The sequence below is a fragment of the Sinohyriopsis cumingii genome, chromosome 19 (assembly GCF_028554795.1).
Source record: "Sinohyriopsis cumingii isolate HCF-2022 chromosome 19, ASM2855479v2, whole genome shotgun sequence".
Classification (NCBI taxonomy): domain Eukaryota; kingdom Metazoa; phylum Mollusca; class Bivalvia; order Unionida; family Unionidae; genus Sinohyriopsis; species Sinohyriopsis cumingii.
In genome coordinates, this window is record NC_142979.1 from 37,154,732 (window position 1) to 37,180,364 (window position 25,633).

Below are 25,633 nucleotides of genomic sequence, written 5' to 3' on the forward strand. Positions count from 1 at the left end.
AACTTGCTTTCATAATAGTCTGTGGGAGGGGTCCTCTTCCAGGCTGTCGGTGTCATCATCATGGAGAGGTGTAACAGAGCTAACAGTTACATGTTGAAATAACATTGCCATAAGATTGTAGCAACATCATATAACGTTGTGGCAATGTGATTTGGTGAACTTGCTGGAATGCTGTATAATGTTATTAAAACAAACTTCCTACAACATACTCACAACATATAAAACCTATATGCAAATCTGATGAAAGCTGCTTGTGTTTCTGAAACACATATTCCATACTGGTGGCAAGAATGTCCAAATCTACATTACAAAAATGAAAACATTACCATCCATCTAGGAGTTCCAAATGTATGAAATCCTCTTGTTGGGTAGTTTTACTAACAGGCTTTACAGCAGGGCCTTCCATTAGATTTAAATGTGGCAGGTGAGTTGACAAAGTAGGGTGAGGGGTTGGGAAGACCTACCCCAATGGGGATAATTCATTTTTTTTTAAAGTAGCATGGTGTAAGGTAAAAGTAGATGGGCTGATAAGGAATCCACTGAATTTACAGACTAAAGGTTCAGACATTTGTTTTTAAGAGAAAAATGAAAGAAGGAAACAATACAACAGATATTTTAATATGACTTTAATGTTTATTTTCTAGATTTAATTAAGATTATGAATCAGAATCAGTCTCCAACTCCACTGCAAAGTTTATATATTACTTCTTCTGCTCAGGCACCTGCAAATTAAAACAAAACTGTAATGCTTAAATAAAGTCATATCATCTCAGCACTACTTATATATGCAGAAGTCATGTTAATCAGCATTATAAAAATGTATGAAATTTTCTTCACTGCACTTGTGCTTCCCTTAATATCGTTAAGCCATGATACAATATAACTTTGCACTTGTCATTTCTGGCAAGTGGACAGTGCAATCAATTTGCGCATAGATGAATTTATTTTGTCCAAATATTTCATGTGAATAAAAATTCCAAAAGGACCAACTTGTCCGATCAGACAAGATGTATGTATATTGTAGTTAGCTGTACTCTAGCTCTGATAGTCCTGGGCAATAGGATAAGCTGATTTTGTTATCAGTTTAGAAATACATCTGCTTTGCAAATACTATGCTTTAAAAGACGAAATTGAATCCAATATTGATGAAATAAGAGTCATTTGGATTACCTTGTTTTTTATCATTCTGCGTTGGTTGGGTGCATATTTGAGGGTCTCTGATATGGCCTCTTCTATTCCATTTGCCTTTGCTTTGCCATTATTTTTCAAGCAGGCTTCTGCAAGAGTAATACAATGTTTTAAAATAAGTTTCACAACAAAGGATGCATTGCATTTTTCTAAATGCCAGCAATAATTAATGGAATATTTTTAAAACATGTACTTTGAAATGTGGTCTCAAGTTACTTTATCAGTTCATTTAAAAATCTCTGGCAAGCCACATGAAAAACACAATTTAAATCAAGCCATACTTACTTATCAAAACCTGACATATCACAAGCTCTTGAAATGCTTTTTTCCCTTTACGTCCCTTTGGACTATACTCTGGCCAGTCATTTTGTTCCAAGCTTTCTCATCATCCTGCAGACGCTATCCCCAATTGTAAACCTGCCAAGGGAGCTCAAGTAGCATATCTGAAAATAATAATAATAATAATATTACTATTTTTTGATTCTGATATTATTATTATTAGTAGTATTTCATGATCGATGTGACAAAATATGCTTGTATATGGTTATTTTTTGCCATGGTTTTGCAAGCAAATTTATTTTCTCTAACTTGAAAAAAATTTGATAACATTAACTATGCAACACAATGTACTAACAGCAATTATAAACCAAATTAACCACCGTGAATCTATTAACTTCATAAATGACATTCACTCAAGGATTGAATTAAAATAGCCACATAATATGTAATAGTGCATGTAGTAAAATACCTGTTGCATGTTCATCTCTAAACGTGTTTTGGCCTACATCCATAAGACAAAACAGCTGACGACTACATGTTCACCCCACTCCCAAAAATAATTATACAGGCACCGCAGAACATGCATAGTGCATATTGAGGTTCACAACAGCAAATAAAGGTTATAACAGTTTTTTTAAATAGAAAATAAGGCCCCAATTTACCATCTTCTTGGAGAGTTTGGGATTCTCCTCCAACCTCTGGCAAAGGCCCTCTAGTTCCTCCACTGAATCACATGGCATTGCAAGAATTTCTGCTCTATATTCTGTGTCTGGGCCTTGTGTATGAACTTGGAGGGCCAGCTGCTCCAACAAATTCTCAACATTTGTGTCCAGTTTCATAAGTAAATTGAACTGGAAATCTGTAAGAGATTTGTGATGAAATTAGTTTTGAAAAGATCAAGATCATTATTATAAACTCCTTATAAAGATCTGTACAGTGAACATGGGTTTAACAATGAAAAATATTTATGGAATGAAATACATGGTTTTTGTACAGTTTATTTGAAAATAAATAAAACTTTTCCCTATAATCCTTTATGTTTTTATTCCCTGGATATGTTGTTTCACTGCTGGTGTCTGTAAAGTCTGCATTCAATGTAGATGGTTTAGGCGTCTGACTTACAGAAAACAATGGTATACATAAGAAAGGAAAATAAAAAAAACCAATGGAATGATGAACAGTCGACATATCAATGAAAAACAATTCATTGTTTATTTGCACAAATAAGTCTTGAACAGTATGTTTTATGACCTATAATTTAATTAATTAACATCTCACAATGTTCTGAAATAACAGTATCTAAGCTACAAGAGCTTGTGCTTTCATGTCATAATCTTCCATTTTCCAAACAAATTTTGATGTTGACTCAATGTATATGACCTTAGCATTGAACACTAACATTCAAAATGTCTACAAGATGACAAAACTATTATCAACTGAAGTGACAACAAACCAATGAGTTTTACGTGCATTGAACATAAGCATTTTTAAATGCACAAAATGTGTTTTTAGTGTACTGCCACAAATTACCCAACATTTTGTCAAACATAAAACAGTTCTACTACCTTAGATGAGAATTAAATTTATGAATACAGTGTATAATTGACTTACTCGTACTTAGTGAGCTGTAAATGAAATAAGAGATTATATAAAAGTCAACACCTGTAGTATTTGTTTCATTATTCTATAATGTACATTTTTTTCCATCCTCAATACTTACTACTTGCAGAGGAACTGGCAGAGAGAAATCTTTATATTCTCCACTCCAGAGTGGATGGGGATGGTGATGGTGTTGTCCTTCTGGATGCAGCTAAATGTATAAAAATGATCACTAGTCCTTAATTGCAGTAAAAAAGAAACAAAGAAATCAGACTGGATTTTTTGGCATGTAAACAAAATGCATACTGGTTGCAATGACCACTGTATATAAAGCAGTGATACAATATATCACAAAATGCATTCTTTTTTAACAAAACATCTAATCTCATATATACAGCATCATGAGTAAGTAAGTACTCTTAAACACATCTTATTAAACAGACAGAAAAATGATGAAATTTATACATACTTTTGATAAAGAATTTCCAATTGTGGAATGGTATAAAAGCAATTGATAAAAAATAAAAAGAGACCAGATAAACTAGATAGAACATACCAGCAGGATAAGAGGAAATCTTGGAGTCTGCAAAATACTCTCCATTTCAGGAGGTTTTGGATGAGATGGCTGACCAGAAAGGTTTCCACTTGAGATTTTCATCTTTTTTTCAGTTCTTCATTTTCATCTGAAATATCAATGAGAATTTGTAAATACTGTATGAGTCCTTGAATACACTGACTCCTTGTGACATACAGGGTTTGCAGAACAATCGCTAGCAATATTCACCACTTTTAAATCCAGCTGGTGAATTTTCACCATGAAATGCATCCGAATGCAGTGAATAATCCTGGATCAAAGACAAAATAGTGTACAGAAATGTGCAATAAATTAGTCAAGCTCCAGACAAAACAAAGATATGATTTATCTCTGATTCATAATGACTTTTCTTGTGCTACACATTTTACCAATGCAAATTACATTGAATTTTGCAAATTAAATGGTACAATTAAGATATGTATGTCAAACGATTACTAATCTTCAGCTTTCCAATTAATGCTAAACACAAGTATCAAGTCATGTATTTAGTCTCTCACCACCAATAAATGCATTCTTAAGTAATAATCCTAGAGTGGACCAAAGTCATGTGAACTTGATCCAATTCCAACATTACTGCTGCTTGAGTGCTTAGATCCAGTATTGCCTTCACTAACTGATGTTATTAATACCTCTCTCTCATCAGCATAATTTCCATCATTTTTCAAAACTCCCATTGTAAAACCTCTGCTGAAGAAACTAACACTACACCATAACGATTTAAAGAACTACTGCCCGGTTTCTAATCTCCAGTTCATAAAAAAAAATCTTAGAAAAGGTTTATCGATCCCAGCTTGTATCTTGTCTGAATTCAAACAGTCTTTTTAGCAATGTACAATCTGCATATCGCCCTTGCCACAGGACACAAATTGTGTCTGCAAATAGATTACACTCCAGCCCAGCTGATCTATGTTGTGGTGTTCCACAGGGGTCTGTTCTTGGACCTGTTCTCTACATTCTGTACACTCAGCTGCTCTCAAGTGTCATAGATCATCATCCAGTGTCTCACCAATTGTACACTGATGACACCCAAATATACAAATCTATCCACCCAACTGAAGTTGATGCTACCATCCAAGGTGTAGAGATGTGCATTTCTGATGTGAAATCATGGATGACTTGTAAAAAGCTGCAGATGAATGATGATAAAACTGATGCCATTCTGATCACAACACAAAGACTTTCTCATTCACATCCTTTACCTCAAACAATAAATATCAGCAACATCAATATTAAATTCACACAATCAGTACAAAACCTAGGTGTTACTCTGGACAGTACTCTCACATTGCACCAACATGTCATGAACATATGCAAGGCTGCATATCTTGAGCTGAGACGCATCAGCTCCATTCTCAGATATCTTTCAGTTGATGCCACTAAAACACTTGTGTGTTCATTACTACTTTCAAGACTGGACTATGGTAACTCAATTCTGTCTGGTTCATCTTAATATCTACTGCAGAGACTTCAAAAAGTTCAAAACATAGCTGCTTGGATCATACTTAGAGTACCACAATCAGAGCACACCTCCCCACTGCTCTGTACCCAACACTGGCTATCCATTCGATCCAGAATCAAACACAAAATTTGTTCTCTGTGCTACGTTTCACTGACAGACTCTAGTCCAACATACCTATCCGACCTCACCTATGTGTACACACCAGCAAGATACTTACGCCCCTCTTCCGACAATCATATACTCATTATTCTCACTATGAAAACAAAGTCATATGGACAGCATTCTTTTGCATACCAGGGCCCAGCAACATGGAATGAATTGCCCACTGAATTTAGACACAAAGACTCAGTGATCCCATTCAAGAGTGATCTCAAAACTACTTATTCTGACTGCAAAAACAAACTTAAAGACTTAATAATGTTAACTACCTTAAATATTCTCAGCATGTTTTTTATGTTATCTAATTTCATGGTGTTTGTTTTTGCAATCATATCATTGTGTATGTTTTTATGTTGTCGAATGTTGCAAAGCGCTTAGAACTTCTAAAGATTAGGCGCTATACAAAGTCCTCATTATTATTATTATTATTATATTTAGCTTCGATGAATATTTTTAAAATCAGTGGCCATAACTAAAACAATGGGATTTTGTTTTCTGATCATAAAAGTATGTTGGACACCATCCATGATGTACAATGCTGTCTGACATTTCTATGCACCTAAGGTTTCCATCTCAAATATTAAAGCAAAATGCATACCGAATTTGACAGATTGACGAAAATAAAATAAAGCAATGCTTACCATTTGAAAAGAGGCAACTGTCACTAGAATATTCTATTTAAAATGATATTAATTTTGGACACAGGGGATACCACCCCCATGTTTTTCCTGACTCTTGATATGTCGGCCTATTCTGTGCACAGCTTTGAAAAGATGTAATGTTTATCCATCGAGCTATAGAAATGAAATACATTTACTGTAGACTGTTTCTGTCAGCAGTTAAGTTGAGTAATTAGGTCAGGTTCATAGCTAGTTTACAAAATTCAATGTAGAATGCCAATAAATGACAAGATATATTTTTGCAAACTAAAGTGATCTTGAAAAAAGATTAGTAAAGTTTAACATTTTATAAAAAATAAGCTATTATGTGGAAGAGAAACAACAATGAAATAGGATGCAATGTGTTTGCGTCTTGTTGATGGGGGAAAATTACTAAAGAATTTAGAAACAGACTATACGCTGGGGAATTTTTTGAAAATTTATGTTCTGGCGACAAGTTTACATATTGGGTAGCGGATGATTTTGCATGTGCGGGACAACTTCTTGCACAATTGGAAACTTGGATTAAAATGCAGTATTGTTTTAAGGTATACATTGCTATATTTTATATAATGTATTGTATGATTCTAAAAGATGCATAGTTAATCGGAATTTCTGGGTTACAGATTCAAGAAGGTCATGGAGTGGGTCTACATGTTGACTAATAAATTACTATTTGATCCCCTAGGTGATATTTCAATTCTAAATTAAAACTAATAATACTTAATGTATAACCAAAAATGCGACAACCTGGTGGAGAGGCGAAAATGGATATAAAAAACTTCCATATAGCCTGAGCAAATTTAAACTGAATAAATAGGGAAAAAAATAATAATAAACTAAACAACAAGACAAATTATGATATGATTTTCATACAAGAAACACATAATAAGTTGACTAAAGAACTAATAACTTCATATGAGGAAAAATTAAATGGGGTTATAATTGTGAATGATTATAAGGAGATGTAAAGGGAGGGGTAGCTACTTTTATCAAGAATAAAATGGGAGTAACTTGGGAGCAAAAAAACAAGGGAAACTTTTTTGCAGGAAGATTGATACATATTGTGATAGAGGACACTCATTTTATAAATGTATAAATACCTGCTAATAAAAACAAAAAGCAACAATTCATTGAAAACCTGTTTAAATATGTAGAAACAATTTCAAAGGCCCCCCTCCAATCTGTGTTGATATTGATGGAAATATTGTGGATCTGATGTGCAATCTTACTGCATGCAAATCTTTCCAGAAAGCACCTATGTACTGTTTAGACACCGGTATTTGGTAACAGCCATATCTAGCGCAAAATTCAAAATGGTCATAGGACAGAAGGTTGAGTAGCTACAATGTCATAGCCTCAATGTCTCCACGAAGTAGGGATAGTAATATTTGTGCTAGGGTTGTGCTATTCCATGTCGATTTACAAGTAACCAAACAGAATTTGATTTGGAAATATTTTTCGCAAAAAGATCTCTTCTGCCAATGGTAGCTCAATGGCTGGGAGAAATACTGGCAAGTCAGATGTGTATAAAATGTACAGCTATGTGTGCAGATAAAATTGTCAAAAATGTTTGCAGGTTTTAATGAAAGGGTTATATCAGCCTTGAAAGTGCCAGAAATTATCATTATAGATGTGGCTTGAGTCTACATGTTTTCAGTTAACAAAAACAGAGTATCAAAGCTAGTAACTGGCATCCTTGTTAATTTGATTAATAACTATTTTAATTAACCATTTCAGATTTATAAATATATACTCAATAGTAGTGAAGTGGGATGATATAGCGTCAATGGGACTTACCATTAAAAACCACCCTGGGACGATATAGCGTCAATGGGAAATTTAACATTATGGAAACCCCTGGGACGATATAGCGTCAAGGGGAATTTAACATGGGAATATGGGACTGTTTAGCGTCAAGGGGAATTTAACAGGGTGGGACTGTATAGCGTCGAGGGAAATTTAACATGGGCCAAAAAAAAAAAAAAAAAAAATCTTGGGCCTGTTGAGCATCAAGGGGAAATGGAACAGGGTCAGGACCCTATTTTAATAAGGTCCCAACCTGATGGGTCTATGGAAATGGAACAGGCGAATATTGAAACAGGGAGGGTTCTCTATTTTTTATTTTTTTTAAAACAAAAAAAAAAAAAAAGAAAAAAAAAAGGGTAGGCAATGAAAGTCAAGATCTTTTCGCGACCTATGAGTGGCCCTGAAAAGGGCCTTTGGGTTTCTTCTTCTTCTAACTCTTCCACTTCTTCAACCATCTTCTAACTTTTACCAATATTCCTGTCATCTTCTTCTTTATTTCTGACTCATGCATCCAGTCAGGATGACCTATCACTCGGAATTTCTCCTGTATTCTTATCCAGTTATTGTTGAGTTTCTCAAAGCTTTCTTTTCTCTTTCTATTTTCTTCTTCTTTTCTTTCCTTAGACCACCTTTCTTTGATGTTCTTTATCTCTTCCGTCAGCACTTTCCTCATTACTTCTTCCGTTTTTGTCAACTGGTCAAACCCCCATTTTACGTATCGCCACTCCATCCAATACAATACTTTTTCCAGGAAGCACCCGACTTGGATGACATGGTCCAGTGCTTCCTTCAAACTTCCCACTCTGACATAAGGTGGGTCAGTAAATCCTCTTGACTTGTTGACTTCTTCTTCTATCATCCCTGCGATGAGATCTCCGGCCACCTTTAGTCCTTTGACTTGAATAGTTAACAAGTCTTGCCTATTTCCATCACTCCATTCCTTTTCTATTCTTCCTACAACATATTCAACATCCATTATCCAAAAATAGATATCTCTTAATAGATTGAATAATTTTGTCACCTCCATCTTCTTTGTTTATTCCGTGGAATGGTCTGAACGATTGTTGTTGTTGTTGAGTTGAATTATAGTGGCGTGCGCTTCGCATTGAGCATGTACTACTGGTTTATGATGCCACAGGCACCTAACTGATTACTCCTTGGAGGAAGGAATGGAGCCACTTCCTCCAGGCATATATGTGTTCACAGAACACTAATTGATTGGGCCGTCAGGTCAAGGTACTTTTGTGTACACGTCGATCTGATTGTAAGGCCTTTGTTTTGTTTGAGTGGGATTGGACCCAGCACACACTCTGTCATTCATTTGCATTGATTAGCGACTAGTAGGATTGGACCCGATCTAGTCCGTATTTTTAATTTATGATGCGTGCACTGCACGTATGTGTTTTGATGTATGTTTGTCGCAAAGGGTGAAAGTGGTCAGGCTCGGGCGGAGTTGTCTTGCCACAGGTTAGCAGGGTTTTTCCGATCCAGGGTATTTTTGTTCTAAATTTCCGTCTTTGGAATTTTGAATCATAAAAACTCTGTGCTGTTTTTATGAGAGATAGAGTCTATTGAGGTCGATGTTAGCTTTTAGGTGACAGTATTTGTCGATTGGTTTTGCAGCCTTGTGCTGCTGGCCCTGGATGGAGTTGGTGTTATTTCCATCTTACTGAGTAATTGTTTTTGGGTCCTAATTATCTAGTTGTAAATTTTGGTTGCAGCCTTGTGCTGCTGGCCCTATAGTCACTGGGTTTTTTTGACTACCTTATACAAGTAATTTTTGGGGTGGTATTCTATATATTTGTTATATTTGCAGCATTGTGCCGCCGGGCCCGATAGTCGTTGGTTTTTTTTTTGACTACCTTATATGTGTAAGTTTAGGGTCTTAATACGGGGGATCCCTGATGGTCTATTCTTGCGACGACCTTATACGTTCTATTTTGGGACTATATGGTTATACCTAGTTTTTGTCTTAGCTGTCACCTATGTAGAAGATAGACTTTTGGAGCTGTTAGTTAGGGTGTTAGGTGAGTATTAAGTTAGGAGAAGTGGAGAAGGTTTGTTTTGTTTTTCCCACCACCCACCCCCTGTATATTTCTTCCTGGTATTTGAACTATGTGTTTTTTAATTTAATGATATTTGTTTGTAGAGTTTTATCAGTCAGTGGGCTAGTTTTGATAAAATGAGTTTTTCTATTGTTCAGAATTTGGTACTTGTTTTGTGAGTGTATTTATTTTGTAATACTTTTGGCTAGATTCGGATTAGATTCCCTCGTCGATCACACTCGCCTCTCATAAATGGAGAGTTCGGGGAGACCGAATTCTTGTCTTCGCCATTGGTCCAAATTTGATAAATATATATTTTATGTAAGTATTTATTAGTGTAATTTAGATAATTTCATTGCTTAGCCGGTTTCGGATTAGATTCTCTCGTCGATCACACGGTCTGAATGACGATTACTGTGGGTTCTTATCGTTAAAGCGCGGACGTGAAGGAAAACATCCCCTAAGACTAAAATCTTATATTACCAAGATCATCACTTAAAACGTACAATTCACAATCTTCTCCTAGAGCAAAAGTAATCCACATAGTGAGTAATTTCAGACCACTGCCATTCAGGGTAACGTTCAAGAATCTCATTGAACTCTTTTGATGTAAACGGTCTAAAGCGATATAATAGTATGAATGCACCTTTGACCCAGAGAAATCTAACACACTGGTTGACTTTTTTCACTTATCTCTTGTGAATTTCTCGGAATAAAAGTTCTACAGTTACCCATTGAGATTTCACTCTGGCAAGCCCCTGCCATACTTCCTTGTAAATCTTCTCTTGCAGTTCTTTAGGTAATGATTCAATATCGTTTTTGAAATGAAGTTTAAATACTGGTCTCGATGATGTCCAACATTTGACTCCTAACCAATCTGGTTTCTTCTTTCACGACATGGAAAGTTACTTCAATGTCTCGGTCCCACTAAGGGTAAGTAATGACAATTCGGTGACCAACGAGCATGTTTTAGATAGGCCGAATCTTGTGGTTCCCAGTGGTGAAGTGACACACCGCAACTGAAGCACTTGACTTTATCCCCTTCGTGCAAGTAGAAAAATCTGGCTCTGGCTAATTCTTTGGGGATCGGTCCTCCCAGATACTTAGGCCATTTTCCTTTGAATGATTGAAGACGATTTTCAAAGTCGCAGTATTCCGACAAACACACAGGGAACGAATATTCGTCTTTCACAGGTTCGTTTCGATGAGGGTTGGGTGACATGGACAGGAGTTTGCTCAGGGCTGGATGACATCCGTAGGGGGGTAGACGTGAAGGTGAACATCCACATTTAAAATGAAACCCAGTAAAGTGTCCAAGAGGACGAGCAGCATCGCTTTCGCATCCCTCAGGTTTGACACGCATAGCATCACTTTCCATGAGAGGGGTAGTGAGAACAAAGTTCTCATGATGCTTTACGGCATCGCTAAGGTCACAGCGTACAGCATCGTTCCAATCGCAAGGCTCACAATCACATTCCACTTCAGAAGCCCCAAACTTGAGTTGTGCCTTTCTGAACTTGTTTTGTGTTTCTCTGAAAGTATTCATCTTGTTCGCTTGGTCTTGGTAGTCACAATGAACTATCGATCTTGACCATAGCCCCTTTTTATACTAGTCACAATGCAGTCTCAAGCTTGTACATCGTTCCTTTTTTATATCTAGTTTTTGAAGGTACTGTCTCTAAGGTACCGTCATAATTGTACCGTAGTGTAATGGGTGGAAAGGCCATAGAAAGGTAAGGGTAGTGCAAAGACCATCGAGAGTGTTCCAGAATAGCTGAACCTTTATAGATACATAGATCCATTCGTAACTTCAGTCCACAAGCGAAACACTGTACTTCGTATCCCAATCCTGACTCAGGTCCCAAGTAGACAAATCCTGTTCTAGCTAAAACATGCGAAGAAGGTAATCCTTCCCTATCCGTAAACTATTTTTGAAATGTGTCCAATCGACGGGCACAATCACAATAGTCAGGTAAGAAGACTGGAAAATGGTAGGGTTTGAACTTGGAGTTCTCATCAGGTTTCTCTCTTGATTCTTGCTGTGGCGTAGTCATGCTTCTGGTGAGTGGCTATCCACTTACAACCAATGTTTTATACCGACATGTCCATATGGCAATGTAAAGTGATTGGGAAGCCGCACTCGCTTCTGATACACGATTTGACAGACTTTTTCCAAGGGTCGACTGACGATGTGGTGAGTGGGTAAACGTACAATCTTGTTCGGTTGATAGGTGGTCACTTTAAAGTGTTCATCTTCTCTGGACTGCAAAGCTTCTTTCAATACGCCAAAGTTCACCACTCGACTGGTACGATAATTCAGAGTCAATCCTTTCACTTTACACTTCATGTGCACTTCTCCTTGTTTGTCCCGGTATTCATAGCCGTAATTTTTAAGACTGCCACTGGCGAAACTTAGAATCTTGTCGTCAGAATGCTCGTCTGTCCAGGCTCCTAAACAGTCTCTTTCGATGTTAGGGTGCTGTTGACTCGGGTGATCGATGTAGATGCAACTGTCCGTGTCAAAGTGCAGGATGCGTTCCCCTAACAGTTCTAAAGCTTCGTACAGTTTTAAGCGAGCATGAGCTGTCACGTAAGCTGCAATGATGACATTTCCAAAAGGATCGGTTTCTACAAAGTCCAGATCTTCTTCGTAATTGACTAAGATCAAATCTTCGCGAACGACGTCCACATGTTTGATGAATTTAGTTTTGTTGTGAATCATCTGGAAGTAGCAGGAAGGTTCTGTCAAATATTCTGTCTTGGGTAAACACGGTCGTTGTGCCATTTTACCCCACAAGCAATTTAACATCACTTTGGCAAACGATCGCCTGCCTTTGTTTTTATCGATGTGATCTAAAGTAATGCCTTCTTGTGCCCAGTATTTCTCTTTGAATGTCTTTTGGTCTTCGGGAGTGTGACACCAGGACGGATAACCACTGGCTTCTTGCTTTAGTTTCAAAAAGGCATCCACGTAGTCTGCCAAAATGCCTTTCTGAGTGGGGTCACCCTTGTTGTATTGTTCTGTCTTGGGGAAGTGACAAATTTCATACACTTCTAACAGTTGGTATACCATGTCCAGAGCTTTGAACAATTCTACGCTGACCCACGTCCCCGTCAAGGCCCGTTCTTCCTGGGTGTGCTGACAAGGCTGGTCTTGGTTGCACATTTCAGCACAAGTACGGCACAAAGGAAACATCAGTTTGTCTTGACAATGGTGAGGTAGAACGGGATGGTACAAGTCAGTGGGAGCCAAAACTTTACATTTGATCAAGCCTTCGTATTGTCGAATGTTTTTCAAATCGATGTGTTCCGTCAACAATTGTGGGTGCCCTGCAGGAAAGCGACAATATTTGCACACGTAGGGATACAGTGAACACACGTCCAAGTATTTGATTTCTTCTCCTTTCTCTTCGTCGGCTTGGTACAGCAAACTGGTGGCATTGGTCCTTCCACCGTACAAACTATCCCTCGGGTTCAGGGGGTCCATGAACTGGTAACTTTCCACGAGGCGTTTAAACTCGGGATCGGTTTTCAAACGGTGATGGCATTTGTGTTCCCACATTTCCACCACTTAGTATCCTTCCTGTTCTAACTTTAGGCGTCGCTGACATGTGGCCTGGTACAAGTCTTCCATGGTTCATTGTAAAAACTGATTTTTAGTGCCACGGTCAGGGTAACAGACGGGGCATCCGTGAAATAAGCAACCTTTAAACTCGTACACAATCTTGGGGTTTTCTAAGTCCCAACCATCGACCGAATGCATTCTGATGGTCTTTTCACCCCCTCCGTTGCGGGCATGCTGAATCCATTTGTCTTCCTTGTCGCACAAGTAATATAACCAGCGTAGGGCTTTGACCGAGTATTGACGTTTGACATAGTTGGTCATTTGAGGACTGATGACAGCCACGGTGTTTTCAGGCATGAATCGTTGCCGGTACACTAAGGAACATGCTTTGGCAATGGTGCAAGCTTCTTTCAAAGGATCGACCCCTCCGTGTTCCATGAACAGTTCTCGAAATTTTCCACAGCAACGCCGTAAAATGTCCACGTCGGAACGACAATACTTTAGCATTTCTTCCTGAAAGTCGAAAGAGTCAGAGGCGTGAGCCTGGTACCAAGCGTAGAAAGCTTCTCGTTGTTCGGTACGCATGTTGTCAGGGTCGTAATAGTGAGCCTCAGGCAAATGGGGTAGAACGGTGTGTTGATTGGCTTCCGTATTGAAAAAGTGTGGAAAGCACCCTTTAGCCATTTCTGTCATTCCAAACGTTTTAGGCATTCGACTCAAAGGCATGGCTAAGTAAGTCATCGAATCTTTAAACTGTACTTGTCCCACTTGCATGAAAATGATTTTGGCTCCATTCAAAGTGACTTTAGGACGTTCGGTGCCATGTTCTGTATAGTATCTGTGAAGAAACTGTCCATCGTATCCGGAGAAATTGTGAGCCATCACTGTGGCATGACGATGACAATCTCCGTAACGTTCGATGTCCTCTTGGCTCCACGTCTTGTCGATGGGGTGTAAGACCCATCGAGCGAAATCAGCTAGTGTGTTCGGTCCTCAAAAGATTTTTTCACGTCCTCCAGAAATCTTGCTGCAGTGAGGGCAATGACTGAAAATAGGTTCTTGAATGCACTTCTCGCATGCTCGATGAGCCACGCAGAAATTAGGAATGTGAATACTAGTCTCTTGCATGCATTCAAAATCGAAAAAGATGAAATTGCCTTTCTTCTTGTGACCGATCTCTTTCTCTGGTTGGGGTTGGTATTTTTGCACATAGCATTCGTGTTCCAAGTCCACGATGTGGCAGCAAATGTGACATTTTTTCTTTCCTCGACATAGGTGTACCTTGTCATTATTGGTAAGTATGCCTTGTCCACAGGTAGGGCACAATCTCAGCAGTTGACAATCACATTTCTTCTGTGAACCTTGCATCTTCAAATGTTGTTGGTAACAGGCAGGGCTGACAAACGTGTGCAGACCAGTTGAACAATGCACTCGTTCTTGTCCTTCGCTCAGACAGGGTGGAGAAGCCAAACATGCTGAGCATTTCAATCCACATCTCGGTGATGAACCCTTCTGCTTTCTCTAACAGTACTTCGGACTTGAAATCTTTAAACTTCACCGTGTATTTGTAAGCTGTAGTTCTAAATTTTCTAGAGGGATGCTCTTCCGTCTCTTGAATGGAATAGTACTTTTCAGGGTTGACTAAGGGTGGTGAAGTTTGTTTAGAGGGTTTGGATTCTGGTTCACTCATGTCCTCTTCAAAATCACTGGCATGAATTTGTGCCAAGACTTCAGCCCTGGTACGAGGCGATAAAGCACGTTTCTGCCTCTTACTTTCTTCTTCTTTCTTCTCAAATGAATTGGATCGTTTCATCTTGATAGCAAAAAGTCAAATGACTAAAGTTTAAACACCATGGACTAATTTATAGTCATAGCAGACCAGCGTATATAAAAGGGTATGTGTCTTGTCCTTTCACTATTCATTTCACTCTCAAACCGAGCACAACGATGGAAGAGACTACCCAGATCGAACGTTTCATCAGAGCTTTGCGAGGGGTCATCCAAATATTCTCTTCAGACCAGCCGAGGGACTACTCTCCTTCCTTTCAAGATAAAAGTCAAGATACTTGCTATATCTGTCAGAAGAAAGGGCATTGGTCTTCAGAGTGTCCAGACCGTCAAAAAAGAAAAAAAGGGGCTAGAAAAGACAGAAGTCAAGATACCTGTTATTATTGTCAAGAAAAAGGACACTGGTCTCCAGATTGCCCAAAAAAGAAACAAGGAGTCAGAAGAAGAGAGGGATTCTTCAGAGGAAGAAGAGGAAGAAAACAGGTGAAGAAAAAGATACAGAAGAAGAAAAGAAGAAGAGAAAAAAGTGAGGAGGAATAGGAGGAAAAGACTGTGGTGGTGAAGAAATTCAAAAAACTGAGAGAGTGAACAATGAGACAGAAGAAGTTTATGAACTTTTTAAAGTGCTCTGTTGTGAATTGTGAATTGGATTGTAAATATTTATAAAAGAATAAATTAGGTATTAAAAGGTAAGTGTCTTTGGGTTTTGATTTTAAAATAAGAACCTACACTCACACACTCATACACATGTACTATAGAAGTAAAATGTTTTTTTTTTATAGTTTGAATGGATGTTGGCAATTGAAAGTCTATCTCTTTTCGATAGATGTGGGTGGCCCTGAAAAGGGCCTTTTTTTGGTGTAGGGGTGAGTTTAAGCAATCAACTTTAACTGCCTTAAGCCTTTGCCACGGCCAAGGCCTACTTCTGGACTGCGTAGTGTTGATGATGATGATTTGTTTGAAATCACTAAGGGTGGCACAGGAGGCTTAGTCACAGGGTTGGAGTGTTTAGCTCGGGAAGGTCGTATTCTCTTTGTTCGTAATAAAGAAGTCTGATAACATTTGTTTCAGACTTCTTAACTCCGCTAAAATGTCTAACAGTACCGTGACCATTTGATTTTCACACCCTTGTTTCTTTGCTGCTGCTTCTTCTTCTTCTTGTTTTTTTCTTACCTCTTCATTTTGCTGCTGTTGCTGTAGGAGAAAAGCTTTTTCCGCTTCCTTTTGCTGTTGTATAAATTTCTCCAATTCTTCTTTCTGTCTCTGTCTAAATTTCTCCACGTGTGGTAATGAAGGAGAAGGTGACGAAGGTTCCGGAACAAATTCTTGCGAGGTAAGAAAATCCACAAAATCCCAATTCACCTCTTCTGAAAGTAAGTCCAGTTTCCCTTGGGTAGTCTCCACAGCTGGTGCACCCCAATTTATCGTTTTCTGAGTTTCCGTCATGTTGAAAAACTGTCGCATGAATTGACTGCACACAGGTGCTAGCAAATCTATATAGACCACATGACGTCACAGACTGCTCTCTTCGGATTGGATGTGGGCTGACTGAATTTTGTAACGCGTGTTTGGATTGGTCAATGAACTCCGTTTCAATCCTTCCTCTCCCTATAAATAAGTGCAGTTCACTGCATTCCTTCACCTGTTCTCGGCGCCTCAACATGTGGACCAACGTTCAATCTTCTACGCTTGTGTCTTCGATGATGTTCAGGACAGACATACCGATGTACGTCCGATCCAAGTGGACAGTTGTCCATAGGACATATACCAGTCTATGGATACGTAGGATCTATGTGGAGAGGCAAGGATGTCTCAAAAGAGTTTTAGTCTATGGTCCTGCAGTCAGGCGAAGCCTAAGGACAAGAAGAAGTCACAGATGCCCTTTATGTTAAGGGCATATTAACATAAACCCAAAGGCCCTTTTCAGGGCCACTCATAGGTCTCGAAAAGATCTTGACTTTCACTGCCTACCCTTTTTTTATTTTATTTTTTGTTTTAAAAAAAATAAAAAATAGAGACCCCTCCCTGTTTCAATTTTCGCCTGTTCCATTTCCATAGACCCATCAGGTCGGGACCTTATTAAAATAGGGTCCCGACCCTGCTCCATTTCCCCTTGACGCTCAACAGGCCCAAGATTTTTTTTTTTTTTTTGCCCATGTTAAATTCACCTTGACGCTATACAGTCCCACCCTGTTCAATTCCCTTTGACTCTAAACAGTCCCATATTCCCATGTTAAATTCCCCTTGATGCTATATCATCCCAGGGGTTTCCACAATGTTAAATTTCCCATTGACGCTATATCGTCCCAGGGTGGTTTTTAATGGTAAGTCCCATTGACGCTATATCGTCCCACTTCGCTACTCTCAATGTGTTTATACCAATATTAAGTTTCTGTATGTCACTGTGTTTAAATTTTGATTTTCTCTGTTTTATTTCACTTGATACAAACACATGCTGACTAATCTTGTCATGTGGTGTATCTCGATCATACTGTAAAAATGCATAGCTTAACACAGGTTTCGAACTCTTGCTATGAGCAGCAGCAGTAAACATGGCATGTACCACTAGAAATCAACTTTTTTTCTTCTTGGCTATAAAATCATTAGGTACTAATGTGTAAACTATTAAGTTGGTAATTTTTTAAATATAATTATTGTGCAGATTTACTAAATGTACTTTTGCGATACTAAGTCCCATGTTTGTTTAAAGGTTCTAACAAGCTGGGGTTTTTATGCAATATGTCATAAGTATATAAGGTGTTGTGGGCTGCATGTATGAAGACAGCTCAGCAGCTTTCTAACTAATATTGCAATTACTATGAGCTTTTTTAAAAGTTATTTATTTTCTTTAAGTTGTTTCTTACTGTTCTGTATATAGTTTAGAAACTTTAAGCAATATTTTGGACTAGTCCGATAACATAAGACACATCACCCAATATATTTGTTGGGGGGCTGATGGGTCTTACTGCCTAACGAAGGGTGCTGTGTGGAGCGTTTTGATGTCGACTAACAGTGTAATGAAAGTCAAATTTTCAGAAATATCACACACAACTGGTAACCAATAACAATGCATTTCTACAAAGTAAAGTTATAATGTTTTTGTCAGACTTTACTTATCCTGATGTCTTTTCTCTAATAAATTCAAATTCTCACAAAAGAACCGGACCTGTTTCCAAGTTTTGTTGGCCCACATTTCAGTTGGCTGGAAAGCGATGAAAGTCAGGAATGCCAAAATCGGGTTAAGCTGAAACATTATTCTTTAAGGAAACAAATAAAAATATGTTTTGCCTATTGGAACTGTAAGCAATGTTTTGTTTCATTCAAGAAACATATTCCCCACATGAACCTACTTAAACAAACTTTGGCGTACCTCGACTACCGTTGCATTGCAAAAAATTCAAAGTATGTCAATGGAACATGAAAATGTGTCCGTTTGCTGGTGTCATATTTTCACTCCACCAGGATAAAGACAGCACTGTAAGTATATTAATTACACATAAATTAGTGGAAGAGTGTCGATATAGGCTGCCAAGTGTGTGAGCTATTCCTGAAACTTGGACTATTCATTCCGATGACAATTGACATTGGAACACATATACATGGCCGTTATTTTGGGTAGTAAGACATAGCACTAAAACAAAATATTTTGGACTTGTACATTTTTGTTTAAGATTTTATTTAAGCACAAAATATTTATTGATGGAATTTAATGTGCTTTTCTCTATTCTAAATTATATAATTAATATTCATTCCTAACTTATTTTACAAGCAAACTACATATAGTTATATCATTTGTTATAAGAACTTGGCTATATTGTCAAGTGAGTGTTATCTTCACACACCAACACGTTTATTTTGTATGTACTGATTTTCTGTATTTAAGACTCTAATTCTATGCCAGAGAAATTTTTCTTATGCTGCAATACATGATTCAATTTCTTATACAGTATAGGTCCAAAAATGTTCTTAGGGATATAGAATACCCAAGTCATTGTGAGTGTTGTCCTTGCTGATTTGATCTTTGCAATACAATTTAATCATTACTTAATCCATGATATGATTGAGGTTTTTTAAACTAGTAATTTTTTAAATTACATTACATTTTTTTGTAATGTAACAAATCCAAATCACACACACACACTTAATCTAGCACTTCACACACATAATTCCAATGTCTTCACAAAAAGCTCAAAATGTCAAAGTCACTGTGAGTGTTATCTTCACTGACATAATATTCTAACTTCAAGTCAACAATAACTTATTAATCTAGCAATCCAGAAAAGCATAATTTAATGACATTTTTCTTTCATAATTTACTAGTTGTCTAAGTCTGAGGTGGGCAAACTATTTTTCAATGTAGCCACAGGTGTGGCGAATGAGAAGTGAAAAACATCATACGATGCCACAACTGAGCCAAACTTACATGGCCAATTTGCCACTTGTGGCAATTGGTGACAAGGTTGCCCACCCTGGGTCTAAGTCAGTGTGACCATTGTCATTACCAGCCTGAAACCCAATTTAATGCCATTTGTATAAATTCATTTCAAATAAATATTATGATATAGTTGAAGTGTAAAGTCAAGCAAGTATTCTGTTTGCAGATTTTACATTTTAGATATTACAGTAAAGTCATATTTTCTCTTGTGTAGTGAACTTTATTGCAACTGGTTCCAAAATAGTAAAACTTATTCAGTTTTCATTCACCAGAATAGGTATTAATACAATCCTGAATTAACTGTATGGTACTAAAATATACCCTGATCTTGTGTGAGATTGTAATATACAGAACTATACCTCAAGACAACAATAATATATTGAATTTATATTATATCAAGACTGTCATGGTTATGAACTCCAACTTTATTCAGGTTTTTTCATAATAAATGATCATCTTGTGTTATGGCTGAAAAGAAATCAGAGTTCATTTTAACTCCATTCTCTCCACATTTGTCAATTGTTATGAGGCATATTCATCACCAGTGTTATAGTAAAATGTAATATTATCTGGATCAATCTTGCTGGTGTAATATATGAATGGAGAAAGAATATTATCATCCAGATTAAAATATTTTTTATTGAGACTCTACTGAAAATTTTAGCTGGATATGGGATACAGAGCCTGATGTGTACGAACAAAGCAATGTGTACCATGACCTTTTTAATTTAACATTTTAAACTCCTACAGAAGAAAGAGATTTTTAGATCCATTAAACTGTATTAACAAAAACATTTCTTCAGTATGATTTTCCTTTACTTAGTAGTGACACAACTCATATTTTAAAGTTGTTGTTTTGTGTTTGGTTTGGCTTTTTATGGTAAAGCAACACAAGTAAGTTATTTAGTGCCAAGGCACTTTAAGTATAGTGCCTTGCCCAAGGACGCACCATGGTAGCTAACCCAGGTTGGTCCGATGGTAGAATTTGAACCTACCTTATTTCACAGGTCCAGAAAGCTAACCACTGAGCAACTATAGCTCCCCATCTTATAGTGGAATGCTGGTATACTTTATGATCAAGAAGGATGGGTTGGGGTATGCATGTTGCATCTGAGAAAAGTTATGGAATTTTTGTTTACATAATATTTTAGTCATACAATATGAAACATTTTCTATAGATTTAAGATGTATCAGATCAAGTTAAGAAAAATTATATATTCTGTTTCCTGGGAATGTACTAAAATTCACTGTTAATGTTTGATTTTTTTGGTAGTAAGCTTACTTGTTATTTTTTTTCTTTTTAACTTGAATACCTAATTTGTTAACATCCTGTCCTAAATCTTCATGGTTCTGTCTATAAAGTGACAACTGTTGATACATGTAGGGAAGTTTTTGTTTATATCTTTTGATTTTTGTGGTTCTGGAAGTTGCAGTATTTGTTGTTGTATTATTAACCATTTCAGTAATTTAATGAATGCAGAGTATACTGCTCTATAAATGAAATTTAAGGGAAGATAATGTAAAAGTATGTTTCACTGCAAATATAAATTGTTTAAAATAATAATATATCATTTATCATATGACTATTCAATTGTGGTAACTAGTATTCCATCCAATATCTATATATTAAAATATGTCTTTTCATACAGCTGGTGATCATTTAGATACAAGTCCAATTGAACATAATCAAATTATCAGTGCAGGTGTTTTTATTAGTAGTAGTATTGCAAGTATAAGTGTTAGTATTAAGATTTCATATACAGGTATGATAAGTGTATCATAATGTTTAAATGATGCTCCTTGTTACAACATAAAATATGTTCATTGAAACAAATGGTTCACTGGTAAATTGGCAGTAAAGGTCTTCACTGAATTATGTTGCATAAACTATTTTACAATAAAACATATATGATGCATCTCAATTATGATGATGTGGAGGAGGAGGATTAATAATAATGCAGTTTAAGTTATCTTCATCACATAAGTTCTAGCAGATGTGTCATTTTTATGTGGCTCATTATCAGTTTGAAACTGGCCTATGATTCCTGGATCTGGACATATCTGGTCCCCTGCTGTTGTGCTGCTATGGTCTTTACAGTTCATTAGGATATCAGTTACACTTGGTTTACATTTAGAACCCCATGGGATGGAATGCCCAGTTTGAAACTGAGAGAATGGTTAATTATCCATAATATAACTCCTGCAGTTATTATTAGGTTTGATATCAAGGTCTTTCATTAAAAGCTTTTCAACTCATGTTCTGTTCTACCATACAGATAAATAAAGTCAAATTCAAGGCTTTCAGAATTTTCCAGTTTGTTTCATGTGTTGTCAGTTTAATGGGCAGGTAACTAACTGTGCAGCAGACAGACTGTATATTGCCACTGTACCATATAAATATCAGTGCTTAGTCTGCTCTCAGTGGCTGTGGTTTGATTAGTTACAAGTGTCATCACATGTGACTAATTATTAACCAATGTAATTAAACTTATATAATTAGAAGGCTGTATTTAAAAACTCTAAAGATCTTAAATGTGTGCTAGAGGGTAGGGTTATCAGTTATAATCCCAATTATGTTGTGACGAGCAAAAGCACTGCACACATTTGAGCTTTTAGTTTGGTTCTGGTAGGGTCAAAACATGCAGGTACATTTTGATCTTTAAAAATTAACATAATTCCCATGTAATACTTTCCAAACCTAAGTATGCAATTGATCTGATAAAAGTTTTGAGATTACTGTTTAGGCTCTGTTCTTACAATACTAGATATACCTGACTTATCCACAGTGAAATGGCCAACTGTTAAGTTATATAAGCCAGATGAGTAATGTTAGCCATTTGTTTAAGTGTTTTCTCATTAATTTCATTTGTGTCACAGAGTTGCATGCAATATTTCTTTCTAGAATAAATTTATTTTATTTTCTAATTGTGTATTTTATGGTCTCACTGGACAGTTTATCTGGTGAATTTTCATCCGACAATGACCAATTACAGAAAAATGAGAATAATTTTACACTGAAGATACTAACAAAAACAAACTAATGATTTTTGTAGAAAGCATACATGTGAGATTTTGACTGCAGTAATCAGGTTAATTCCTGATGCAGCTATTGATTTCTATACTGAACCATCACTGCCACCATCTCCTAAATTTTACATTCATTTTTGACAAGAAATAGCTATTTTCAATATTTTTCTGTGACAAGGCAGCTAAAAGAATCAGTATGTGGCTTATGCATGAATAAAGTTCACTAGTACTATAACAAATTAGCATACTTTTTTCATCAACCCTCAACCATCTAGATTTGTTTATATTTGCCTCTGTAGTAGACACACATAAAGGTCAGCAGCTCATTTGCAGATCAAGTTACGCATTTGATCTCCAATGCTCATCTAACTGTGACAGGCAGTCACTAACAAGCCAACCTATTTCCATGCCTAACTCAGAGTAAATCTAAACCACATTATAGATTTAGCTTATGTGTGAATTTAGAAATGCTAGGCTTGTGATAATTAGGTTCATGCCTTCTACCTTAAAAATTAGGTGTATGTCAAAATACAAAATTATCCAGTGAGACCTATGATGTTAATTTTAATCCCTATGGGATTTGTGACATAAAAAACCCAAATGCTTTATGTATTAAAAGGTAACTAATGGGGGCAGGATCTGCAGTGAATCAGTGGTATGTATGATAGACTCCTGATAAAAATGTTTGTGTTACAATCCTGTTATCAAGTCAACCAGGTTACCTACTGCAATGTACCCTTGCCTTACTCCAATTCCCTCAGTACTCAGTAAACAACTAGTGTTGCTGTACATAACAAAACCAGTCCATATTGATTTTACCTATTTTACTAAATCCTGACAAAAATAATTCTCTAAATAAAGCATGATTAATATGTGAAGGTCTCGCATGTAATCAAACTCTTCCAAGCTTTTAATGATATGAACCGATTTATCAATGTTTATCAAATTTACATGAAAAACTATTTCTTATTTGTTATCAAATATGTTAGATGTTTTGATCATAAAAGCATTTCTGCTACATTAGATCAAAATAATCTTTTTGTCAGAAATAGAGCCCTTATAGCATTTGCAAGGTCAACCAATCAGATGCAGAATTTGAGTTTAATATGAATGAATATTTTTTTTACAAAATTGCTCCTTTGCTATATCTTGATGAGATAAATCTATTTACCAAGTCTGATAAAATTAATGAGAAATAGTTTTAAGAGCAGTAGCAAGAATGGCGAGTGAGATGTAGAACCACCACATTATTTGCATATAATTTGCTTACACCTCAGACATACAAGCAAATAATTAAACAAGTCAGATCTAAATTTGATCATAAACACTGTTGTGCAAGTCGTAAGAAACTCTGCCAATCAGATGCAAGGTCACTTCATTAACATATTTTATCACACTCATAATAAGCATCATTGTGAAGCTTGACTATACAAGCCCAATGGCCAAGTATGATCAAACTTGAATCAGCAGTAGTGGTTATAACCTCGTGTATTTGTATGCATCTTCACTTCTTCAATCTAGATCTCATTTATATAAGCATGTATTTTAAATTTAGTAAAAACTGCACTATATGTATAAATATTGCATGCAGTGGTAACATGCTCAGTCAGGTGAAAGATCACCTTATTATTATTAATGGTTAACACTCACCAAACTTCTAGGACAACTTAATGATTTTAGTCTATATTGTGGAAGTATGGCTTTTAGGCTGGTTAAAAGAACTCAACTAATCTTATACATGATCACCTCGTGTATATACTTGGATTTTGCTCATTATTAGATTTATCCAAGATGTTGATTTAAGCCCAAAACCAAGTTTTATATAAACAAATTGATCAGAACTATGGACTCCAAAGTAGCTAATTTCTTACTGTTGAAAGACAGAAGAGATGTGAAATAAATAACACACTCTGGACCATTACATAAACCCACTTAGCCTTTTGACCAGTTGAGATAAAATAGCAACAATAATGTTAATTCAGATTGATAAATTATGTTTTCTCACATTACCTCTAGCCCTTTTCAACATGGATGGTATTTTTCTTCCACATATGTCAGCTCTTAATTAGTGGCCCTTTCCCATCATGAATGTTGTAGGTGAAACTCTCAGAATTAGGCTTTTTAATTTGTATCTGAAAAAGAAAATAAATATTGGTCTGCATATATCAATGTCACCTTTTCTGTATTAAATTAAACTACCATGTGTGTGTGTGTGTGTGTGTGTGTGTGTGTGTTAATTTTAGAATTTAAGCATACTTGTCTCCATGTGTTTATTTTACAATTGATGATGATAACACATAACTGGTTCAATTGATAAAATGTTATTTCTGACTTCTTACAACTGCTCATTATATCTGAATTTACATTCAATGTTTGTTTTAATTAACATATTTTGGATAATGGGCAAATTATTTATTTTGTAGTTTATCATTATATCATTTATCAGTAATTTATCATTCAAATATTTAAAATATAGTACCATTATACTGACTTCATATTCTATATGATATCCCAGCAATACATGTTAAGCAGAGAAGTGCAAATAAAAATGTTTAGAATGTAAAAGCTACTCCAAGCTCAAAGAAGATCTGCAAAAGATGATCTCCAACATATTACCAAACAAAAAGCGAGGTTAACGCAGTTACCTTTTTTATGATGTCTCAAACACCAACGGTACTGTACAGCTACGTCTTCTGAGTTTTACCGTCATCTTGTCTTTCAAACCAGAATTAATTTCTTGAGCTCTTACAAAATGAAGAAAATTTTAAATACTATAATTTAAGCAGCTTCTTTACATGACATAAGATAAATTATGGCACAGTGTTATGTTTTTCAGCACGACGCAACTTCACATTTGGACAGCGTGCTGTGTGGGCATCCCTGACACAGCAACTGACATGAATTCTCTATTAGCAGACAATAATTTGGAATAAATCCTCCGCAAATCTAACATTCTCGATTTTTCATAGTTCCACTTTTTCACTGTTGCATTTGTTTGATTGTGCTCATGAAGTTCAACGAATCAA

At 36.4% G+C, this 25,633-nt stretch overlaps 1 long non-coding RNA gene across 2 annotated transcripts; it reads right to left on the reverse strand.

Annotated features, from left to right (window-relative positions):
• Positions 1 to 520: 520 nt before the first annotated feature.
• On the reverse strand, positions 521 to 25,633 carry LOC149775452 (uncharacterized). Of its 2 annotated transcripts, XR_016416583.1 has the most exons (9): positions 25,253 to 25,633; positions 24,618 to 24,739; positions 20,576 to 20,690; positions 3,623 to 3,749; positions 3,188 to 3,277; positions 2,130 to 2,326; positions 1,474 to 1,631; positions 1,171 to 1,277; positions 521 to 722 (listed from the first exon to the last, which is right to left on the reverse strand). It is a non-coding gene; the product is annotated as an uncharacterized LOC149775452 (long non-coding RNA). The 2 variants fall into 2 exon arrangements; XR_016416584.1 differs by lacking the exon at positions 20,576 to 20,690.